The sequence below is a fragment of the Canis lupus genome, chromosome 16, assembly GCF_048164855.1.
Source record: "Canis lupus baileyi chromosome 16, mCanLup2.hap1, whole genome shotgun sequence".
NCBI classification, from domain to species: Eukaryota; Metazoa; Chordata; class Mammalia; order Carnivora; family Canidae; genus Canis; species Canis lupus.
In genome coordinates, this window is record NC_132853.1 from 8,339,870 (window position 1) to 8,360,844 (window position 20,975).

Here is a 20,975-nt window from a genome sequence, read left to right on the forward strand (position 1 = left end):
TCCCTCCCTCGGCCCGGCCCCGCCCCTCCCGCGCTCCAGTCCCCTCCCTTCTCCCGGCCCCTCGCCCTCCGCCTCCCAGCGACCCCAGCCCCCCCTCTCGGCCCCGCCCCCTCCCCGCCCCTCCCCGGGCCCCATCTCCCCCCTCTCCTGGCCCCTCCCCTCTCCCCTCCCCCCTCCCGGGACCCCCTCCCCCCCTGCCGTCCCGGGACCCCATCCCCCCCAGCCCCCCTCTCCCGGCCGCTCCGGGACCCCCTCCCCCTCCCCCCTCCCCTCCCCCCTCGGGCCGGGCGGCGCGGCAGGGGGCGCTGCGCGGGCCGAGGCGCGGCTGCGGGCGGCGGCGGGAGGAGGAGGCGGGAGGAGGCGGGGGCGGCGGCAGGCGGGGGGCGGGGAGCGGGGAGCGGAGCGCGAGAGGGAGGCGAGCGGCGAGACACAGGCTCGGAGGCTCCAGCGAGCGAGCGAGCGAGCGCCGAGCGAGCCCGGGGAGGGAGGGAGGGAGGGAGCGAGGGAGCGAGGGAGCGAGCGAGCAGCCGCGCCGCCGCCGCGCAATCCGCCGCCATCCCGCCGCCTCCGCGCCCGGCCGCCGCCCGACCGCCATCGCCCGGCCCAGTCGCGCCCGCGGAACCAGACCAGGTGGGCCGGGGCGGCGGGCGGGGCGGGGGCGCGGGCGCGGGGCGGGGGCGGGCCGGGCCGGGGCGGCGGGCGGCGGGCGGCGGGCGGCGGGCGGCGGGCGGGCGCGAAGATGGAGGCGGCGCGGCCCGGCCGGGCTTTGTCTCGGGGCGGCTGCCCGACCGCGGCGAGCCGGGCCCGGCGCCCTCCGTCCGCGAGCGCCGCCGCCGTGGGCCCCGGGCAGGCCGAGGGCCGCGGGGCCGGGCGGGGCGGGGGGGGCGGGGGCGGGGGCGGGGGCGGGCGGCCGGGCCGGGCTCGCCATTGTTGAGCGGCGCCGCGCGGCCGGGGCGGGGGGGGCGGGGCGGGGGCCGGGGCCGGGGCGGGGGCGCCGGGGGGGCCTGGCCGGGGCGCATCCCTCCCCTCCCCTCCCCTCCCCTCCCCTCCCGCCCCGCCGCCCTGGAGGGCACGGAGCGGCCTTCCCGCGCCCCCCGGCTCCCGGGGCCGACCTGCCCGGCACCACCCCGAGCGGGAGTCCCGCGGCCGGAGCAGGGGCCGGGGCCGGGGCCGGGGCCGGGGCCGGGGCCGGGGCCGGGGCCGGGGCTCGCAGCCGCCGCGGCTTCCGTGCGGGAGCGACGGGCTATTTTCCCGATCCTTAACGCTCTGCTGCCGAGAATGTTAAATAATAAACAGGATGTCGCTGCTCGGGCCTTGCCAGATGGGGTGTGTGTGCGTGTGTGTGTCTGTTTTCCTCCCCTCGTCTCTTTTCTTTCCCCCCCTTCTCCTGAGTGAGAAGCAGCACTATTGAAACCGTGGGCCTCCGGAGTGGATCTGTCTACACAGCATGGGAAGGCGGTTTTCTTTTTACTCCCTCGCTTTCTCAATGTCGTGGGAGGTCCGAGCCCACCTTTAGGCCAGAAGAGGAGGTGTTTTTCAAGGGAATGGTTAGTTAGCTTGGGGGAAGTGGGGAGAACAGGGACTGGGGAGGCTCCCCCGACTGTGTCATTTGCTAAATGGCTGCCAGGCAGAGACCTTTAGAAGCCTTTGGTTCCCAGGATGGTTAGTTAAATTGGCCCAGAGATTTTTAATTTTTTTTTAACCCCCTTCAGATTTTGTATGCATTTTATGTGGTTTTATACGTGATCCAGTTTGGTTTTTGCAACCATCTGTTTGAAGTCGTAGCACGGTTTCTCCAAATCCATCTGCAGCCTTTTTAGCCTTGTCTGTGTACAGTGAGCGCTGTGTGCTGTAAGGGACTGGGGAGGCCCAGGCTGTGGGGTGTGAGTCCTGCTTCTGCCAGGAACATCTAGGGTTCAGAGAGCCTTCACTGGTATCAATAGTGCATCGTCCACCTTACAGGGTTAGGGCGATGGTGAAAGACCTAGAAGAAGAGCGTGGCATGCAGTTAGTGTTTAATAGTTGTTTCTTGCTCTGCTGTTTCTGTAACTGCTATCAAGCCGTGGAATGGAATTGAGCCACTGCAATGCCACCCGTTGGGTTGGCCCGATCCAACTGGTGGAAGCCACAGGTGCTGGGCTGAGGCATGATGGAACATCTCTGGGCACTTGCTCATTCAGTGCTGGGCCTCTGGGGGAGGCAGGTATGGGAGAGAGTTAGCCTCTCGAGCCCCCAGAACTGGCCTGTGTGGCAGTAAGTCACCATCCTTGGGTCTTTGGTGCTTGTCCCTTCCAGGGCACATCTACTGCTTGGTTTAAGGCAGATCTAGAACAGTGGAAGATACTGAGAACAACAAACAGAGGCTGGGGACTCCTGCCTTTTGAGGATGACTGCTCTCCTTTGGGAATGGCAAATAATCTCCTGTGGAGCTTGTTTGGGCAAGTGTCTCCTGGAGCCTGGATTTTGGTTTTATGCGAGTCTCTAAGCTGCAACTCCTGCATCTGTGAAATGGGAATAATTAATGCCTTACTTGGGTATTGTTGGGGCTCTTGTGAGCTTCACATTCAGTTTGTAGCAAACTGCTTCTTTCCATAGGAGGGTGATGGAAATGTAGGTTGTTTTTGCCGGTTGCCTTATTTTCTGGTTCTTGCTCCAAATTCCTGATCTTTTTCTCCTGTTCTCCTGGTTGATGGCACTGTGACTTCCCCACCCCATCTTCAATCCCTAACTAGTATTTTTATATCATGACTACTATTCCCTGCCTGAAGCACTTGAATGGCCACGGAGAGCTAGGCTGCTCAGGGTGTTTATTGGAGAGCACAGGAAGGACGAGGCTAATACAGGGGAAACTGACCCCAGTCTTGGTCACAAGGTGAGGGCTTGAGACCCAGGTTAGCTCTGGGCCACACCTGTAGCTTGTTGTAAATGGCCCTGGACACATTCTGCTTGGGCTGATAGTGATTCTGCACACTACTAGGCTTTTGTTTTGGTACATTTTGGCATTCCCACGACCATCTTGGTTTTGTTGTGTTCTATTTTTTTAGACCTCCTTGGAACCTCCTCCAGGTCCACTGGCTGTGGAACTGAGACATCTTAGCCGGGTCATGCCACTCTTTCAGTTTTCCCAGCTTCCCTCCTCTCGGCCTATCTTTTCTATCTGATCTCACTCTGGCCGGGTCTGGCTCTGGACTGTTTGTTAGCTGGTTAGGGAAGGAGATGAATGCACTGCCCTATCCAGCAAGCTGTTGGTTTACCTGTGAATTTTCAGTTCTCTAAGGCTGCATGGAGGGACCTTGTTTCAGGCTACTGTGGGAGAGGGTGCTGCCTACAGCAGCCTAGGTCCTCTCTAGTCTCCTTGGAGCCCAAATGGGTAAAGAGCTTGGGAAGGGAGAGCCAGAAAACCCTGGGAGAGTGGAATTTCAGGAATGGCAAGTCCGAACTTGTTCCAGCACGGTCTGCTTGCCTGGTCTGGGTCTGCTTGCCTGGTCTGGCCGAGGGATTTTTGTTATGCCTGTTCACCATCCCCCAACCACTTTTAAATTTCAGTTCTCTTTTTTCAAGAAGGATTATTTTATTGTACTTTAAAGATTTTTTATTTTTTTTTTTTTGGCTTGCACAAAGTACTGACTCATGTTGCTAATGGCTGTATGCTGGTTATGTCTCATTATTCTACCATTTAAGATTGATCATTTCTATGTTGGTTTCAGTTTCAAACCAGAGTAGGCCAGGTGGGCCAATGCATGTTATTTCTGAATTTGATAATGAAGTTTCTCTACTATCAAGTGTATATATATTTTGTTATGGTTAAGTAGGTATTAAATGGGGCCTGTCTACACTGGATTTTAAAGCAACACGCTCCCCTTGAAAAATAAAATTTTCAGCAGAGATCTATTGGGCTTTGTGCTCTGAAATCTCATGGCTTGTTCAGAGCTAACTAGACTGTCTGCTTTTCAAGTCATAACTCAATTTCTTTCTTAAGAAAGTCCCATTGGCGGGGGGGGGGTGGCTTGTAGACTTTTAGGAACCTTTGGTCTGTCATTTGGACAAAGGAATAAAAGCATTGGCTGTGGTGCTCAGGAGAGAGAGCAATGAGAGAGATGGTTAGATTTCTGATGAAATAAAATTGTTTATGACCAGCTTTTAGGCTTAAAAGGTGCCATTTGGACCAGGCCACCTCACCTGGGAGCTCTAAGACCCCGGCTCTGCCAACGGTGATACAGAGATCATTGTCTCTCTCTCTCTCTGTGGCTGGCCTGTGGGAAATCTCTGCCCTAGGAGGGAGGCTTGCCTTGGTGACTTGAGCCAGAAGTCTTGGTTGAGTGTTGTTTTTAGCTGTACTTGTTGATTTTGTTTCCGTGTGGCCTGAGCTTGGGGCCAGGTAGCTGCCGTAAGATGCTGGAGCCAGCTTGTAAAGCTCTGCCTGCAGAGGGAGGTGTCTGTGGGCAGAACGAGGTCTATCTTAAGTTGCTGGCTAAGTTGCTGGCGGTCCTTCACATTGTCTCTGGGAGGACTTCCTTCCACTCCCACCTCTGCAGCTGGTTTTGTAGCTCTGCTCTGTATCTTTTCTTCCTCTTCTCCAAGAAAACCATTGGCCTTTTCCTCTTGGTGCTGTTGAGAAAGCGCTGTTTATTGATTTCAGAAGTAAGTCACTGTCATGCAACAGATACTCCTTGGGCCTGTGCTATGTGCCGGACACTGTGCGAGGAAGGCCCTGTAAGCACATTTTTCCCTGTTCATAAAGGTAATATTTTTGCTGAAGAAAAAAAAAAGGAAAATACTGAAAAGAATAAGGATAAAAATACAAATAATCTGGAACCTTGCCATCCAGAGAGAACGACAGTAAATGCTAGTGTATTTCCTTTGATTATGTGTGTGTTTTTTCAGAATTAGAAAAATATTCCATATATCCTTCGCAGTTGATAGTTATTTATTTATTTATTTATTTATTTATTTATTTATTTATTTTATGATAGTCACACAGAGAGAGAGAGAGGCAGAGACATAGGCAGAGGGAGAAGCAGGCTCCATGCACTGGGAACCCGACGTGGGATTCGATCCCGGGTCTCCAGGATTGCACCCTGGGCCAAAGGCAGGTGCTAAATCGCTGCGCCACCCAGGGATCCCCCAGTTGATAGTTCTTAATGTTGTAGTGTATTTCCTAAATTACTGAGAGCATTTTTAAATTTATTATTATTTTTAAGTAAGCTCTATGCCCAACGTGGGGCTTGAACTCATGATCCCCAAGATCGAGAGTCGCATGCTCTGCCAAGTGAGCCAGCCAGGCACCCTGAAAATGTATTTTAATGGTTGTGTAATTGCTTTCTTTGTATGGCATGCCACGATTTATTTAGTCCTCTGATAGATATTTGATTGTTGTTACCCACTTTTCCCTCTTGTAAAGAGATTTTTAGGGTGTCTTCTCACATGTAAATCTTGGTGTATGTTGCTGATTAATGCCTCCAAGTGGCATTTCCAGGGCAGAGAGAACACAGGCTCCTCCCTTAGTTCTGTGTGGCACCGTACGGGTTTTTGCCTTCAGCCTTGTCACTTCTGACTTTAGGCAGGTGGCTTCCTTCCTGGGCCACTAAGTTCTGAGTATCTCGGTCCTGGCTCAGCCCTCTGCTAGTGAAGCTTGGGGCCTTACTCCATGTATGGAGTTGAGTCTGAACAAGTGTCTTTACTTAAACATTTATTGTTCTGGGGACACAGAGATGTGAAGGTCATGCTTGCCTTCCTCGGGAGCTCATGGTCCCGTGGGGAGAAGGCAAGCACCTCCTTGAAGAGACCTGTGGGACCTTCTCAACCTGACTTTGTCGTCACCCTCCCATGATTATTTCCTTGCCTCTGTTACTTGTGGTTCTTTTCACAACTTTAGATTGTATTTATTTATTTGAGAGAGAGGTAGAGTTGGGAGGGAGAGGGAGAGAGAATCTGAAGCTGACTCTGCGTCTGTGTGGAGTGCAGAGCCTGTCGCAGGGCTCAGTCTCACAACCCTGAGATCATGACCTGAGCTGAAACCAAGAGTCACATGCCCAACTGGCTGAGTCACCCAGGCGCTCCTGATTTCACAACTTTATTGTTATTTTATTTTTAAAAAGATTTTATTTATTTATTTATTTATTTATTTATTTATTTATTTATTTGACACAGAGAGAGAGCAGACAAATAGGCAGGTGGCAGGCGGAGGGAGAGGGAGAAGGAGAAGCAGGCTCTGAGCAGGGAGCCCAATGCAAGGCTTGATCCCAGGACCCTGGGATCACAACCTGAGCCAAAGGCAGATGCTCAACCACTGAGCCGCCCAGGTGCCCCTGATTTCACAACTTTATCTTAGATATGCTTTTAAAAAATATTTTATTGTGGTAAAATATACATAAGGTTAATCATTTTAGCCATCTTTAGTGTATGGATTGAGTGGCATTAAGTACATTCACAGTGTTGTGCAACCGCCACCCAGCTCCAGAAATATATCCCCTTCCCAAACTGAAACTCTGTACCATGAAGCACTGACTCCTCATTGCTTTTTCCTCAGCCCCTGGCAACCACTGTCTGCTGTCTGTCTGTCTGTCTTTATGTAAGTGGAGTCATAGAATATTTGCCCTTTTGTGTCTGGCTTATCTCACTTAGCATAATGTTTCCAAGTTCATCCATGCTGTAGTAGGCCTTAGCACGCCATTCCTTTTTCTGGTGAATAATATTCCACGTTGCGTTCCACACATCATACTGTGTTTATCCGTTCGTCTCTCAGTGAATGACAACGCATAAATGCAGTTTTGCCTGTGTATTGACTGGCACATTTTCCCCAGTGGAGCAAGCGAGAGAGTGTGGGCCATGAAGCAGAATTCTGTTGCTTCCCTTGGTCTCTCTGCTCTGTGTCTGACCAGGGAGGGTGCCCACATGCAGGAGGGGTGGAGCTGCCAAAGAGGTTCTCGTGGAAGTGCACTGAGGAGCCAAGGCCAACTCAGCCTGGGTGTGGGGTAGTCAGGGAGGGCATTCTGGAAAAATGTAGCAGACTTGGAATCAACACCTGTTGGGGTACCTTACCTGGCTGACTCAGTTGGTGGAAATGTGATTCTGGATCTTAGCCTTGTGAGTTTGAACTCCACGTTGGGTGTAGAGATTGCTTAAAAAAACCCCAAAAACTTAAAAAAAAAAAAAAAAAAAAGAAGCACCCATTGTAAACAGTATGCCAAGCCCTGAAGTATTAAAAATGTGTTTCTTGGGGCAGCCCCAGTGGCCCAGCAGTTTAGAGCTGCCTTCAGCCCAGGGTGTGATCCTGGAGACCCCGGGGTTGAGTCCCACGTCAGGCTCCCTGCACAGAGCCTGTTTCTCCCTCTGCCTGTCTCTTTTTCTGTCATGAATAAATAAATAAAATCTTTAAAAAAATAAAATAGGGAGATCTTTAAAAAAAAGTGTTTCTTTTCTTTTCTTTTTAGTATTTTGTTTATTTATTCATAAGAGAGAGAGAGAGAGAGGCAGAGACACAGGGAGAGGGAGAAGCAGGTGCCTTGCAGGGAGCCCAGTGTGGGACTTGATCCTGGGAGACCGGGATCAGTCCTGAGCCAAAGGCAGACGCTCTACTGCTGAGCCACCCAGGCGTCCTTAAGAGTGTGTTTCTAAGTCGGAATCAGAAATGTGTGGGCTGCAGTAGAAAGCTTGTGGGTCAGCCTGCTTTCCGGAGCGTCAGAGCCCTTTGGATGTGAACCTGTTATGTGAGTACTCTGCTGTGGCCGGTCGCCAGCCTGGGGGAGGGTAGGTAGGATTTTGGCCCTGGGAAGCCGGGGGTGACTTTCCCACCGTGCTTTCGAGATCATGTCTTTGTGTAGAATGATGGCATGCATTGCTGCAGGACCAATTGGAAAAAGGAGGTCATCCCGGCACTCTTTCCACGGCTCCTTTGTGTCTTCCAGAGCTTTTTTAGGCAGGTGTTGTTTACATACTGTCCAGAGCTTCAAGAACCGCTCTGTCCTGGGCGGTAGGGAAACATCGTCCTGTCTGGGAGGGGTCCTGTCACTGCCGCCTGGCTGACCTGCCCTAGTGGTGAATGGGCTGAGTGTTCCGAAGTAGCTGGGGACAGTGGAGACCTTGTCCTCAAGCAGAAAGTGGAATTTTTTTTCTGATATAAAATTAATTGCAAAAGTATACATACTCATTTAAAAAAAGAAAAGCAAGCGTATGAAGAAAAATGAAAGCTCTTCCCTCCAGCTTCCCAGGCAGTAACTACTGTTTACAATTCGGTGTGTTTCTCCTCCCAGACTCTGAATGCATGTATAAATACAGCCCTTTGTAGGTAGGCTTTTAAAAAACAAAAATGGGATCACAAAAAAAAAAAAAAAAAAAAAAAAAAGGATCACACTACTTTTTCTTGTACCACAACATGCATTTTTAAATGTGTCAAAAGAGAATTTTTTTGTATTAATATATACAGATCTATCACATTTTCTGTGTTTTTTAAGATTAAGTTGTTAGAAATCTACAAGTACATGAAGGAAAAAAACCAAAAATAGTTTATAATACCACCCAGGTATTTCCAGTTGATTTTTTATTTTATTTTATTTTATTTTATTTTTTTTCCAGTTGATTTTTTAAAATGAAGTAGTTGGAGGGGCGCCTGGGTGGCTCAGTCGGTGAAGCATCTGTCTTCCTCTCAAGTCATTGATCTCAGGGTCCTGGGATCAACCCTCTCGTCAGGCTCCCTGCTCAGTGAGGAGTCTGCTTCTCCCTCCCTGCTGCTCCTCCCTTTCTGCTCATGCTGTCTCTCTCAAATAAATAAATAAATAAACAAATAAATAAATAATATCTTGAAAAATAAAAAAAGTAGTTAGAAAATTTAAGCTGTAACATGCTCTTCTCCAGTTTCTCTGAGGAGAAACCACAATGAGAAGTTTCTTGTCATTCCTTCCAGAAAAAAGAAAAGTGCACATTATCCCTACACACGCATTTATATTCTTAAGAGCATGCTTCCCTTTGCTCTTAATAAAGTGTCTTGGTATGCTCTGTGACAGTCCATACAGATGTATTACATCATCTTTTTTAGCGATTGCAGAGGGTATTTTGTGGATATACTTGATTTAACCTCTTTCCTATTGGCGGACATTTGGGCTATTTCTAATTTTTGGATATTATACAATTTTGCTAAAATTCTGCCAAAATTTTCTTGAGAAACATATAATTTGTATAATAGCATGTGTTTCTTCAGCGTGGACTCTTCCAGTTGAATAGCATTTGGGTAAGAATCCTGCTAAATTCCTCTTCAAAAAACGGTGTCAATTTATAAACAATAGTATACGAGAGTGGGTGTTTCTGGACTGTGTCGACTTTACTAAATGAATAGCCTTTTAGATGAGCACACTTCCCAAATCAGAAGCAGTTAGTGTTCTGGGCTTGCTATAGTCCGTGAAGGATCTTAGGTTTTCTTATGGAAGCAGTGTTCACTGTGGTCTTGCAGTACAGAAGTGGCCAAGGCAGGAGTTGTTCTGGGCATCTCCCTGGGGGAAGGCCAGAATTGGGTTGTGGAGAGAGGCACAGGTAGCCTCTTGGCACAGATGTTTTCTTCCAGGCTTTACACACTGGGGCCTAGTCTCTGGAGGTTTCTGAGGCTCCCATTTTGCAGCGTTTGGTGGTTTTGTTGCTGTTAATATTTCTTACTGGGTGGAACTTACTTGGAGGCCAACCCTCTATTGCATTTCCTGATAATAGCTGTCATGCAGATCTGCTGAACCACTCAGCCTACTGAACCACTCCACCTCTAGGGCCTTTCTTTCCTCATCTGATTATTCCCAGAAATCACACCTCCTGGGTGAAGCAACAGCAGAGTTGAAACCCCTGAAAATGCCTGGATGGTATTTCATGAGGCCACGTTGGGAAGGATTTGTGCTCTGGTGAGAGAAAGTTCCTGGTGGAGGTACAATTAGGAATGGCCCTTGAGGGTCATTATCGTTAGCTTGAACTGGGACAAATCACATGCAGAGGTGGTCATGCCTTGCCCCCTCCTGCTCCTTTCCTGATGAAGAGTAGCCCTTGGCTTTGAGGTCCACTGACTTCAAACCCAGGCTCCACCACTTGTGAGCTGGGTGATTTAAGGTTATTTAGTCTTTCAGAGTCTCTGTTATTCTTGTCTGCAAAATGTGGTAGTAATGCTTTCCTCCTAGAACTGGGGAAGGATTCATGGGTCGTCTGCCGAAGTGTTTATAAGGTACCTGGCACAAGGCAAGCAGGCTCTCAATAAACAGTAGCTATTAATGGTTCCTGGATGCAGTACTAGCCAAGGGCCTAGGGGTTTGGAGTAGGCAGGCTTATACACTTGGGGCTTATTTGTTTACTAGATGTTAGTGTTTCTAATAGCATGCGAAGTCCTGTGCTCTGTGCAGAAGACTTAGACCCAAATCAGATAGCCCCTGCCATCACCTCCAGGAGCTCAGAAACCTTAACCAAGGACCTCCCTGAGGGGCAGATGCATTGGAGCACTCTCTGCCATCCTTCTCTTTGTCCGAGGTAAATACCACCTCACTGCGGCGTTGGGTCATTTGCTGCTGCCTTGGGCTGAGTCTGTTCTGTTCTTGGGGAGTTTCAGGTAAATGTCTTGAAGAATAAAGATGGATGTGCTCAGGCAGTTGATGGGTGCAAGGGAGGCTCTGCAGCTGGCTGGGCTATTAACCCTGACTGCTCCTGACTGGGCATCAGGCAAACAGGAGTGTTCATTCCCTTCACTCACATCTACTTGCTCTAGGAGCTTGAACAAGTGCTATTTACCCTTTTGAGCCTTGGTTTCCTGTCAGATGGGGATGAATCCCGTCTTAGTGTGTTGCTATGACTGTGGCCCCTACTCAGCTCAGAAACAGTGCAAAACATTGATTCTGTATTGCTCAGTTTACCTAGACCTTAAAAACACTGTATCAGTAACAATACAGGCTTGTTACAAAAATCCACTCTAGAAATACACAAAGTAGAGAAATGAGTCATTTCTTCCTTCCCACTTATCCCTTTTTCAGATCAAGAGATGGGTGGTATCTTGAGAACAGTTTTGTCTTCCATTAATGGGAATGCTTTACGCATATGAATGTTTATAGGTGTATATATATATATATATATTTTTTTTTTTTTTTTTTTTTTTTTAAAGAGAGAGGGTTGGGGAAGGGCAGAGGAGAGGAAGAGAGAGAAACTTAAGCAGGCTTCATACCCAGGGCAGAGCCCCACACAGGGCTCAGGCAGGGCTCCATCTCACAACTCTGAGATCATGACCTGAGCCAAAATCAAGAGTCAGATGCTTAACTGATTGAGCCAAGCAGGTACCCTTATAGGTATATCTTAATGTAAATATAGGCAAGTACAAGATGTTTTATTTTCTATATGGTTCCCCAGCATAATCATTGAGGTCCTTTCTTGTTCTCTTGAGGAATAAAAGAAAAGGCCATTGTGGCTCTTTGCCACCCTGGATGAGTCATGACACTGTATGGGGCATGGCTTAGAGTAGATCTAAACAGTGAGTGCAGCCCTGCAGAGAGAGAGCTTCAGGTTGTATGATTCGGTGGTGTCACGGGAATTGGGGGGCCAGGTGGGCCACACACTGATGTGGAGTTGTTTAGGGTAGGGGGTGGCATTTTAGGAATCGTGGGGGGTGTGTAGATGGAGCTGGGAGGGCCCCGGGAGTATTGTGAGAACAGTGTTCCATTAATGGAGTTCCGTCAACATCTCTGTGAGACTTGTAAACACTAAGTCAATAAAGTGTGTTTCCAGTGTGCACACACGTTGTTCCTCTTTTCATCTGTGCTGCAATGACAAGGTTGGCATGCCTGTGAGAGCCCCTGGGAACACTTGTCCCTTCTTTTTGGGTTCTTCCTTTTTGTTACTTCACTGATTGGTGGCCCAGCGACTGTAATCTTCCCAGGTCTCTTGTAGCATCTGAGGCTTGGGGAATCAATAGCCCATGGGTTCTGGAGGGGTACAGTCCCTTGGGCTTTATTGGAGATCATTTAAACCAACACTTTGCCCTTTCAGCCCCCCTGCCTTCAGCACATTTGGGTTTCTTCATTTACTTCCGTCAAAGAAAAAAAAGGCGGGTTTCTGGGGACTGCGTGGTTGGTGGACCATCTCTGTGTAAGCAGACACCCTAGTGCTTGTGGCTTGGCTCTGGGTTGATGTGACATGATGAGTGAGACAGCACAGAACAGAGTGACCTTGGCCTGTTCTTCCTTCACCTGTGGCCACCTTGTGGGGGCGATAGGGCAGCCATTTCTGCAGTGGTTAGGAGGATCCTCTGTGCAGTTGTGACAGTGATTCAGCCAGCTTGGTGAACTATTTCCTTGCTTGCTTGGATTAAAGGGCACCATTACCTCCAGGTGGAATGGTTCATTGCCAGGGTGTCTCTTTGGGGCTCGTCAGGAAGGCACCATTGCCTCTTTTCTGCCTCCTCCTGGTGGAGGGCCTCAGGAGGGCCACAGTTGGAAGATGGATGAGGCCTTGTTATCTTGTAAGTGGGCTGTCTTCTGCATCCCCAGGGCACTGGCTGCTAGAGGACATCTGCCTCATGTGTATTTCACCTGGGGAAGGGCCTGGGGTCCTCCTCCTGCCTTTTATTTAGTTCCTTGGGCACAAACTAGAAATATGCTTCAGAGAAATGTCCGATGGTCCACAAATATTAGCCCGGCATGTATCGATGTATGCATGGGGATATTGGTTGTAGCATTATTTGCAGTAGTACACAGCTGGAAATAATTTCCGTATCTATCCGTGGGGGCATGGGTAAATGTGGCACAGCTAAACAGTGAACTACTCTGTAGGCATTCAAAAGGATGAGGTAGATGGGTGTGTATTTTCTTGTACCAAGAGAAAAAGTGAGCTGTAGTGTAATCGGGGAACTTCCCACACTGGTACAATAAAACTGGCAGACCATCAGCTGCTGCTAGGTTTCTGGGAGCTGAGAAAAAGCCTGAAGGATATCATTCAGGTTAATTGTGATGACCTTTTGAGTTGGACTGACTGACTTTGCCTACTTTAGTGTTTTTTGAATTTGTCCTACTGAGGGACGCCTGGGTGGCTCAGCAGTTGAGTGTGTACCTTGGGCTCAGGGTGCGATCCTAGAGTCCGGGGATTGAGTCCCATGTTGGGCTCCCTGCAGAGAGCCTGCTTCTCCCTCTGCCTGTGACTCTGCCTCTCTCTCTCTCTCTCTCTCTCTCTCTGTCTCTCATGAATAAGTAAATAAAATCTTAAAAAAAAAAAAAAGAATTTGTCATACTGAACGTGTGTTTGTAACATCTAATAGTTGCATAGGTAACCCACATAAATGTAAAACACATACATGTTCGTGGAGCGTGGTCGGGGCCAGGACTGGGCAGCTGGTACATTTTTGACTCTTCCTGGCAGGAGCTTCTGCCAAGCTCTGTATTTTGCTCAGCCCCATCCCAAGCGCCCTGGCTCCTGGTGTTGGGGCCCTGATGGTTCACAGGCATCTACCCGAGCTAGTCATGTGTTTCTGTGCATCTGTCAGTGGCCCTCGGAAACTGTTTTGTTGATCCGGTTAGAAAGAACAATCCGATAAAAATGCCGTCTCCAGTTCTGTTCTCTGCTATATCAGATTTTACAATAAAGAACCTAGATTTTGGTGGCATTTGCAAAGTGCTGTTCACTGGCTATCACTCTCTGTCTGGTGGTGGAAAAGGAAGGAGAAACTGAAGTACAGGTATGTGTGTTGTGTATTCCTTTGATTTGCCAGGTCCCTGTTAAGTTTTGACCCTGGGGGGAGAGGCCTGCGTGTCACATGTCTATCCAACTGCCCATCTCCAAATTGTCTTTTTTGTTGTTAAATTAACTGCATTTTCAAAAGATAAGTTAGGCCAGGAATTCTGCAAATTGCTAGGAGATTTCTAGCCAGAGTCCTTGGTAGGCTTCAGCCGACACCTGAGAGCTGGGTGTATAGGAATTGACCCCATGGCCCATGAAGAAAGGACCCGTAACAGTTTAAGTTGGTCAGGAGTGATGACAAGGATCACAGAAAACATCCAGCATATACTGTGGCTTGGAGACTCAAGACAGACCCCTGTGGATGAGGAGCCTGGAGCTGCCATACCTTCTGGGGCCCTAGGACTCTTAGACTCCCTCATTGATGTGGTGCCTGCCCAGACTCCACCTCAGGCCACACTTGGCCCCCACACTCACCATGGCCTCAGGAGTACTGGCAGAGCCCAGGAGTACTGTGGGCATTGTATTCTGGTGACCACGTGGTCATTCTCTGGGGACCATTGACTGCCCGCACTTTGGAGCAGACCTGGATGGCAGGCTGCCCTGGGTTCAAGCTTAGGTGTTACAACGCCCTAACTTGTTGGTAGTGGGCAACTGACCTTGGGCCAGTCTTTGAACCTCTTGGACTTAGTGTCTTGTCTGTAAAATGAGATACACATACCTTTCTCTTGGTGGTTTATCTATTTTATTTCTTGGTTCAAAGAACTATCTTTAATTCTGCTTTATTCAAATGTAGTCATTAAATCCATTGAGTTACTTTTGGCTTTTTAAATGTATTGTTTCTTTTTATAAATTTATTTTATTATTTTTATCTTTATGTTTTTATTTATTCATGAGAGAGAGAGAGAGAGACAGAGACACAGGCAGAGGGAGAAGCAGACTCCATGCAGGGAGCCCAATGTGGGACTCGATCCTGGGACTCCAGGATCATGACCTGAGCTAAAGGTGGGTGCTAAACTGCTGAGCCACCCAGGTATCCCCCTGTTTCTGTTTCCCTCTGCATTTAGCCATGTCTTTTTTCTTTCTTTTGTAGAGGGAGAGAGGGTTGGAGGCAGAGGGGGAGAGAGAATGCCAAGCAGGTTCCACTGTTAGTGGTGAGCCCCAACCAGGGCTTGATCCCAGGACCCTGAGATCATGACCTGAGCTAAAACCAAAAGACAATCGCTTAACTGACTGTGATACCCAGGCAGCCCCATCATGTCTTTTTTCTAACTTCTAGAACTGGATACTGTTAAGAAATTTAAGGTTTTTAGATTGCTAAATGCTGGGGTGCCTGGGTGGCTCAGTTAGTGAAGTGTCTACCTTCAGCTCTGGTCCTGATCTCAGGTCCTCTGATCAAGCCTGGCATTGGCCTCCCTTCTCAGTGGGGAGTCTGCTTCTCCTTCCTCTGACCCTCCTCCCTGCTTCTGTGCATGCTCGCTCTCCAATAAATAAAATCCTTAAAAAAAAAAAAAGATTGTTAAATGTTCTGAGTACAAATTTGCCTTTGTTTTACAAGTTTTGATGCGTAGTGTTCGTTTCTCTCTTACTTTTCTAGATATTCTGCAGTGATACTTTTGAATTTCCTTTTGATTCAAAAAAATTTTTAAGAGAGATTTTTAAGTTTTCCAACCAGTCGGGTTATTTTTTACTTCTGCTTTCATTATGTCTTGTTTTACTGCACTGTGGTCAGAGATTTTTGCTTTTCAGAATTTGGGTGTTTCCTTAAAGTTTCATATTTTGTGACTTTTTTTTGTGTGTGGGGGTAAAGATTTTAAAGTAATCTCTAACTCTACTGCAAGGCTTGAACTCATGACCCAGGGATCAAGAGTCATATGCTCTGCTGACTGAACCAGCGGGGTGTCCATAGTCACTTTTAAAAAAAATATATATTTATTTATTTGACAGAGAAGAGAGCACAAGTAGGCAGAGTGGCAGGCAGAGGGAGAGGGAGAAGCAGGCCCTCCACTGAACAGAGAGCTCGATGTGAGGCTGGATCCCAGGACCTTTAGGAACAAGCTGAGCTGAAGGCAGATGCCCAACCCACTGAGCCACCCAGGCACCCCCCATAGTCACTTTTTGAACATGTTTGCTGATCTACCTCAATCAGATCCTCTGTTTTCTATTTTGAGTTGGCTTGATCCACCAAGGTGTAGAGATTTTTCCCCCAGTGTTTTCTACTTGCAATGATTCCCACCCCTCCCTTTGAAGTTACTCTGTGTGTAGTAGGTTCCTGCCAGTCAGTGTTTTCATTATGGATTGCCTTGTGACCCTTATAAAATGATTCTGTGTTCTGCTTCTTGTATATGCTGCTTTGATTCAACATTGTACCTGTGAGTTTCATCTGCATAGTTGTGTGTTTGTTTATACTCATTGTTGAATAATTTTCTGTTATGTGGATATAATATTGATTTGTTCTAGTGGTGGTAGGCTTTTGGCTTGCGTTAGTGTCCATTTTGAGCTCTTACACGTAGCGTTGCTGTTAATATTTGTACACACATCCCTGGATGTGTAGATGTACTTGTGCTGTTGGGTACAGACCTAGAATGGAATGGTTGGGTCGCAGGGTCGGCACATGTTCAACTTCAGCAGACAGCTGCCAGTTTTCCAGTGATTTTACCAATTGGCATGTCCACTGGCAGTGGGGGAGAGTTTTCCTTGCCTTACTCACCAACACTGGGGAGTATGGCCTTGTAATGATGTCAGTTCTCCTGCATTTGAACTCTGGCTTCCATGTAATTCCATTCAAAATTCCAGTAGGCTTTCCTTTTATTGTTTTGTTTGGAAATTGACAAGCTGATTCTGAAATTTATATGAAAATGGAAAGAGCCAAGAATAACCCAAGCATTCTTGAGGAAGAACAAAGCTGAAGGACTTACTGTACTAGATGTCTCCAGACTTCATAAAAGCTGTGGTCAAGAAGACAGCTCATTGTCTTCAAAAGAATAGACAATAGGCTGATAGAATAGAACAAAGATCTTGAAACCAATTTCACCAAAGTAGTCAGTTTATGACAAAGGTGCCACATGACAAAGGGAAAAGATGGCCTTTTCAAAAAAGGCACTGGGATGATGAGTCTTATGCCTCAAATCACATCCAGAATCATGTTTACATGGATGATGAGAGCTAACCATGAAAGATGAGACAGTAAAGCTTGTAGAAGAAAATGGAATATCTTTACGATCTCAGGTAAAACACAGTTCTTTAAGTGGAACATAGAAGACATGACCAAAACATATAAATTGATAAATTGAATGGCATTAAAACCTGTATCCTCTCCTTTTTTTACAAACACAATTTTCTTTCATTCTTTTTTTTTTTTTTTTTTTAATTTATTTATGATAGTCACACAGAGAGAGAGAGAGGCAGAGACACAGGCAGAGGGAGAAGCAGGCTCCATGCACCGGGAGCCCGACGTGGGATTCGATCCTGGGTCTCCAGGATCGCGCCCTGGGCCAGAGGCAGGCGCCAAACCGCTGCGCCACCCAGGGATCCCTCATTCTTTTTTTTTAAGCTTTTATTTATCTATTCATGAGACACGCACACACACACACACACATACACACACACACACACAGGCAGAGGGAGAAGCAGGCTCCATGCAGGGAGCCTGAGGTGGGACTTGATCCTGGGTCTCCAGGGTCACGCTCTGGGCTGAAGGCGGCGCTGAGCCACCCAGGCTGCCCCAAACACAATTTTCTAATTGCCCAAATACATTAATCTGTGAGTCTGTTTACCCCCTGGAGCCTGTGTCCTCTCATCAGGACAGGCTGCTCTCTTGCCTGTTGTACAGAGGCCGTCTTGGGCTGTCTTTTGTTGTCATTTCTGGGGCTTCTTCCCTCTGTGTTGGATCCCTTGTTTCCTGGATCCCATGCATGTTTCAGTTGGGCAGTTGGAACATCAAGTAACTGCAGCTATCTTAAGCTTCCTTAAACAATGAGGACATTATTGCCTCAGGTATGTGGAAGTCCAGAGGAGGGCAGGTTTCCAGTTGGTTGGTCGGTCCAGTGTGCCATGTTGTCATTAAGAGGCATCTTTGTCTGGGTGGGTCATATAGCCTTGCTGGGCCAAGGGACCGCAGGGGGAATGGGTTTCTCATAGACCCAGGTGGGTGTGGGGGAGCCCTCAGGGTGCTGGGGGAAGAACGAGATCACTTCCTCTAGGAAGGAGGAAGGGAGACATTTGCCTCTGTGTTGGATTGCTCTCATCTGTGTATATTCTGCAACTTTCTGAGAGGGTGTATGTTTTTAGTCCTCCCATATGTGAGTCTGCAGCTGTCTTCTATTCCTACACTTGACTTGGTCAGTTGAGTATTAAACTCTAGATTGAAAATCATTATCCAGGGAGGGGAAAGATGTTGGTGAGAAGTGCAGAAATGCCTCATTGTTGCTTTTGAGACCTCATTGCCATTCTGATTGTTCCTCCCTGGACTTTGTGTGTGTGTGTGTGTGTGTGTGTGTGTGTGTGTGTGTGTGTGAGCACCCGTGTGCAGGGCGCTTTCATAAGCTTTTGGGTTCTTCTCTTTATCCCTAATGTACTTTGTTCTTTTTGTATCCATTATTCTGAGCACTAGGTGGGCCCTTGCAAGCTTGGGTACTCACCTCTGGGGGATTTTTCATGTTCTTTTTCATTTGATGAAATTTCCCCCTCCGTTTCCATCACTCCTAGTTAGATTCCTGGTTCACCCTTTAATTTTGGGGTGGGGGAGGGGATACCAGCATTCAACTCCTTGTTATTTTTTCTGAGCTTTTCTTGATCTTTCATTTCTTCTGTTGAAATTAAAATGAAAACATTTAGAATAGTTTGGATTTATAGGAAAACTAAGTTTAAGTGTCTGTATACCTTGCTGCTTCCCCTGTTACAAAGTTCTAATGTTAGTATGATACTTTGTCCCAACTAAGTAATGAACACTGATACATTGTTGTTAACAGAAGTCTATACTTTATTCAGGTTATTTTTCTCTCTCTCTTTTTTTTTTTTACCTTAAGTGCTTTTCTTTTGTTTTTTAAAGATTTATTTATTTATTCATGAGAGACAGAGAGGCAGGGGAGGGCACAGAGGGAGAAGCAGGCTCCATGCAGGGAGCCTGACGTAGGACTCGATCTTGGGTCTCCAGGATCAGGCCCTGGGCTGAAGGTGGTTTCCGAGCCACCTGGGCTGCCCCGTAAGTGCTTTTCTGTTCCAAGATACCACATTTAGTTGCCATGCCTCCTTGGTTTCCTCCAGATTGACAGTTACCGGATTTTCCTTGTTTCTGTTGACCTTGACAAATTTTGAGGAGTACTGGCCCAGTATTTTCTAGAATGTCTCTCCAGTGAGATTTGTCTGATATTTTTCTCATGATTAATGTGAAATAGTGGGTTTTGGCCTATCATATATTTAGTACTTCCTAGGGCTTTTTCTGATTGCCCCTTGGAAAAGAAAAAGTCTTGTTTCTGTTGCATAGGTGTAGTATCTTCTCTTAATTTTCTGAGAATCCTGATTTTATGTTACTTTACTTTTTAAAAATCTTTGGTTCCTGATTCTTTTATTTGTCTCTGTTTTTGGTATCTGCCTTCTCGCTGAAGGCTTTTGGATGTTTGTGGTCATGGGCATATCTGCAGCCGGTTGGGTCCTGAGTGGGTGGGTCAGTGGGGGAGCTCTTCCCTATAGGGTAAGTGGGAGGGAGGCTGCCTGTTTTTCTGGAGCCCCAGGTGTTTGTGTCTATTGGTTTACAAGAGAAGACTCCTTGGTCTTTGCCAGGGGTGCTGAGAGAGGGACTGAGTATGTTTGTCTGCCACCTGGCAGTGAGGCTGATGGCAGAGGGGGACCCAGGCTTGCTTAGGAGTTGTGATTCAGGTTTTCACCAGGCTTTTTTTTTTTTTTTTTAGCTTTTTTCCTCACCCCCACCCCCTTGGATCCTGGCTTCTCAAGTCAAGTCTAGACTTACCTTGTTTAATTTATCCAGAGTGGGAGGGGATCTTGCAAGAAACCCTCCCATGGTTAAATCCCAGTAAGAAGTACCCACCCCCTCTCAGGGCCTCCTGAGCTCTCTCCAGTCCTGTTTGTAGGATCCTTCAGTCTGTGAGATCTGTTTCCACTGACTATTCCTTGTCTGCCAAAATTGTCCTTGACTTTTGGGTGCCCTTTGTTGTTTATTTTCATTTTAGGGGATGTTGGAAGAGTGAGCTATAAATGCTGGTAGTCCTTTTGCCTTGTTTAACCAGAACACCCCTGCATCCTAAATAGCATTTCTTGAATCAAAGGGAATTGAACTAAGGGATGTGTGTGCATGTATAGGTGGATACACAGTAACATTTGTGTGTTTGAATAGTAGGTATGTATTTGTCAGTTACACAGCTCTGCTGCTGCTTTGCGCACCCCTCCCCCCATCCACAGTGCTTATGTTTTTGTGTCAAGCATTGAGTGCTACTATTTGTTACAGTGTCTGCAGACTGTTGCAAGGCCCAGAAGAAAGGGTGGGTTGGGAAGCTTGGCCATTTGTCCCCACCTCCTTGCATATATGGGGAGTGAACTCTGTCCTTGGACGCCCCTCCAGGCCCCTTGAGAAGGCTGGGAGCTGGAAGCTGCAGGGGCTGCAGGGGGAGGCTGAGCACTGAAAGGAGGGTTGGCAGGGCAGTAACCACTACCTCCAGTACAACAAGCGGTGTTTGTGTCACACCTTGTGACCACCTTTTCTAGTCCTCCCACAGCCTGTTCAAGTAAACTTTCTGTCCCTGTGTGTAAAAGAGCAAACGGAAGTGGCTGAGGTGGTATTTCCTTGTGTGTCTGTAGAGAGCCACTGCCTGCAAGAGGGGGTGGCGAGGCTTCGCCCCAGAGGCCACCAAGGGGCAGCCTTGCATTTCGGCATTGGTGGTGGCCGCTTTTTGGCAGTTGTCAGAACCAGCTTTTGTCCCTCCACCCTCTTGTATGTGTGTAGCAGTGGGTTTGTGAGGACGCTGGCTTTGGGAGGTGGAAGGAATGCTTTCCACTGGGCTAAGACTGACACTTCCTGCCCAGCCATCCTCCCTCTGCTAGCCCAACTCTAGCCCTTACAGTGATGTCATTCCTTTGGGAAGGCTCTGGGTGTAAACAAAGTCAGTGCTGGGACTCATCCTTTGCGTGCCTGTGCTTGGCCTGCCAGCAGCCCTCTGGAAGCTTTCCTTAGAATCATTTTTATAATTTTGTTAAGCACATAGCACATCAGTTTAGAATTTAGTTAATAGCGTTTTATGACCTTCATTGTCGAACTCTTTGGAAATAGACAACAAAAGCAGAGTAAA

General features: G+C 47.9%; 1 protein-coding gene across 9 annotated transcripts in view; it reads left to right on the forward strand.

Moving 5' to 3' along the window:
* Positions 1-474: 474 nt before the first annotated feature.
* The window catches only part of PRRC2B (proline rich coiled-coil 2B), a 92,262-nt gene continuing 71,761 nt past the window's right edge, over positions 475-20,975 (forward strand). For 8 of the 9 annotated variants that reach the window (XM_072778383.1, XM_072778388.1, XM_072778385.1 and 5 more), the window contains exon 1: positions 475-630. The gene's annotated coding sequence lies outside the window, so the exon portion shown is untranslated. Of the gene's footprint in view, positions 631-14,602; positions 14,680-20,975 lie in introns of those variants that run through there. The other variant, XM_072778384.1, reaches the window with a different exon arrangement.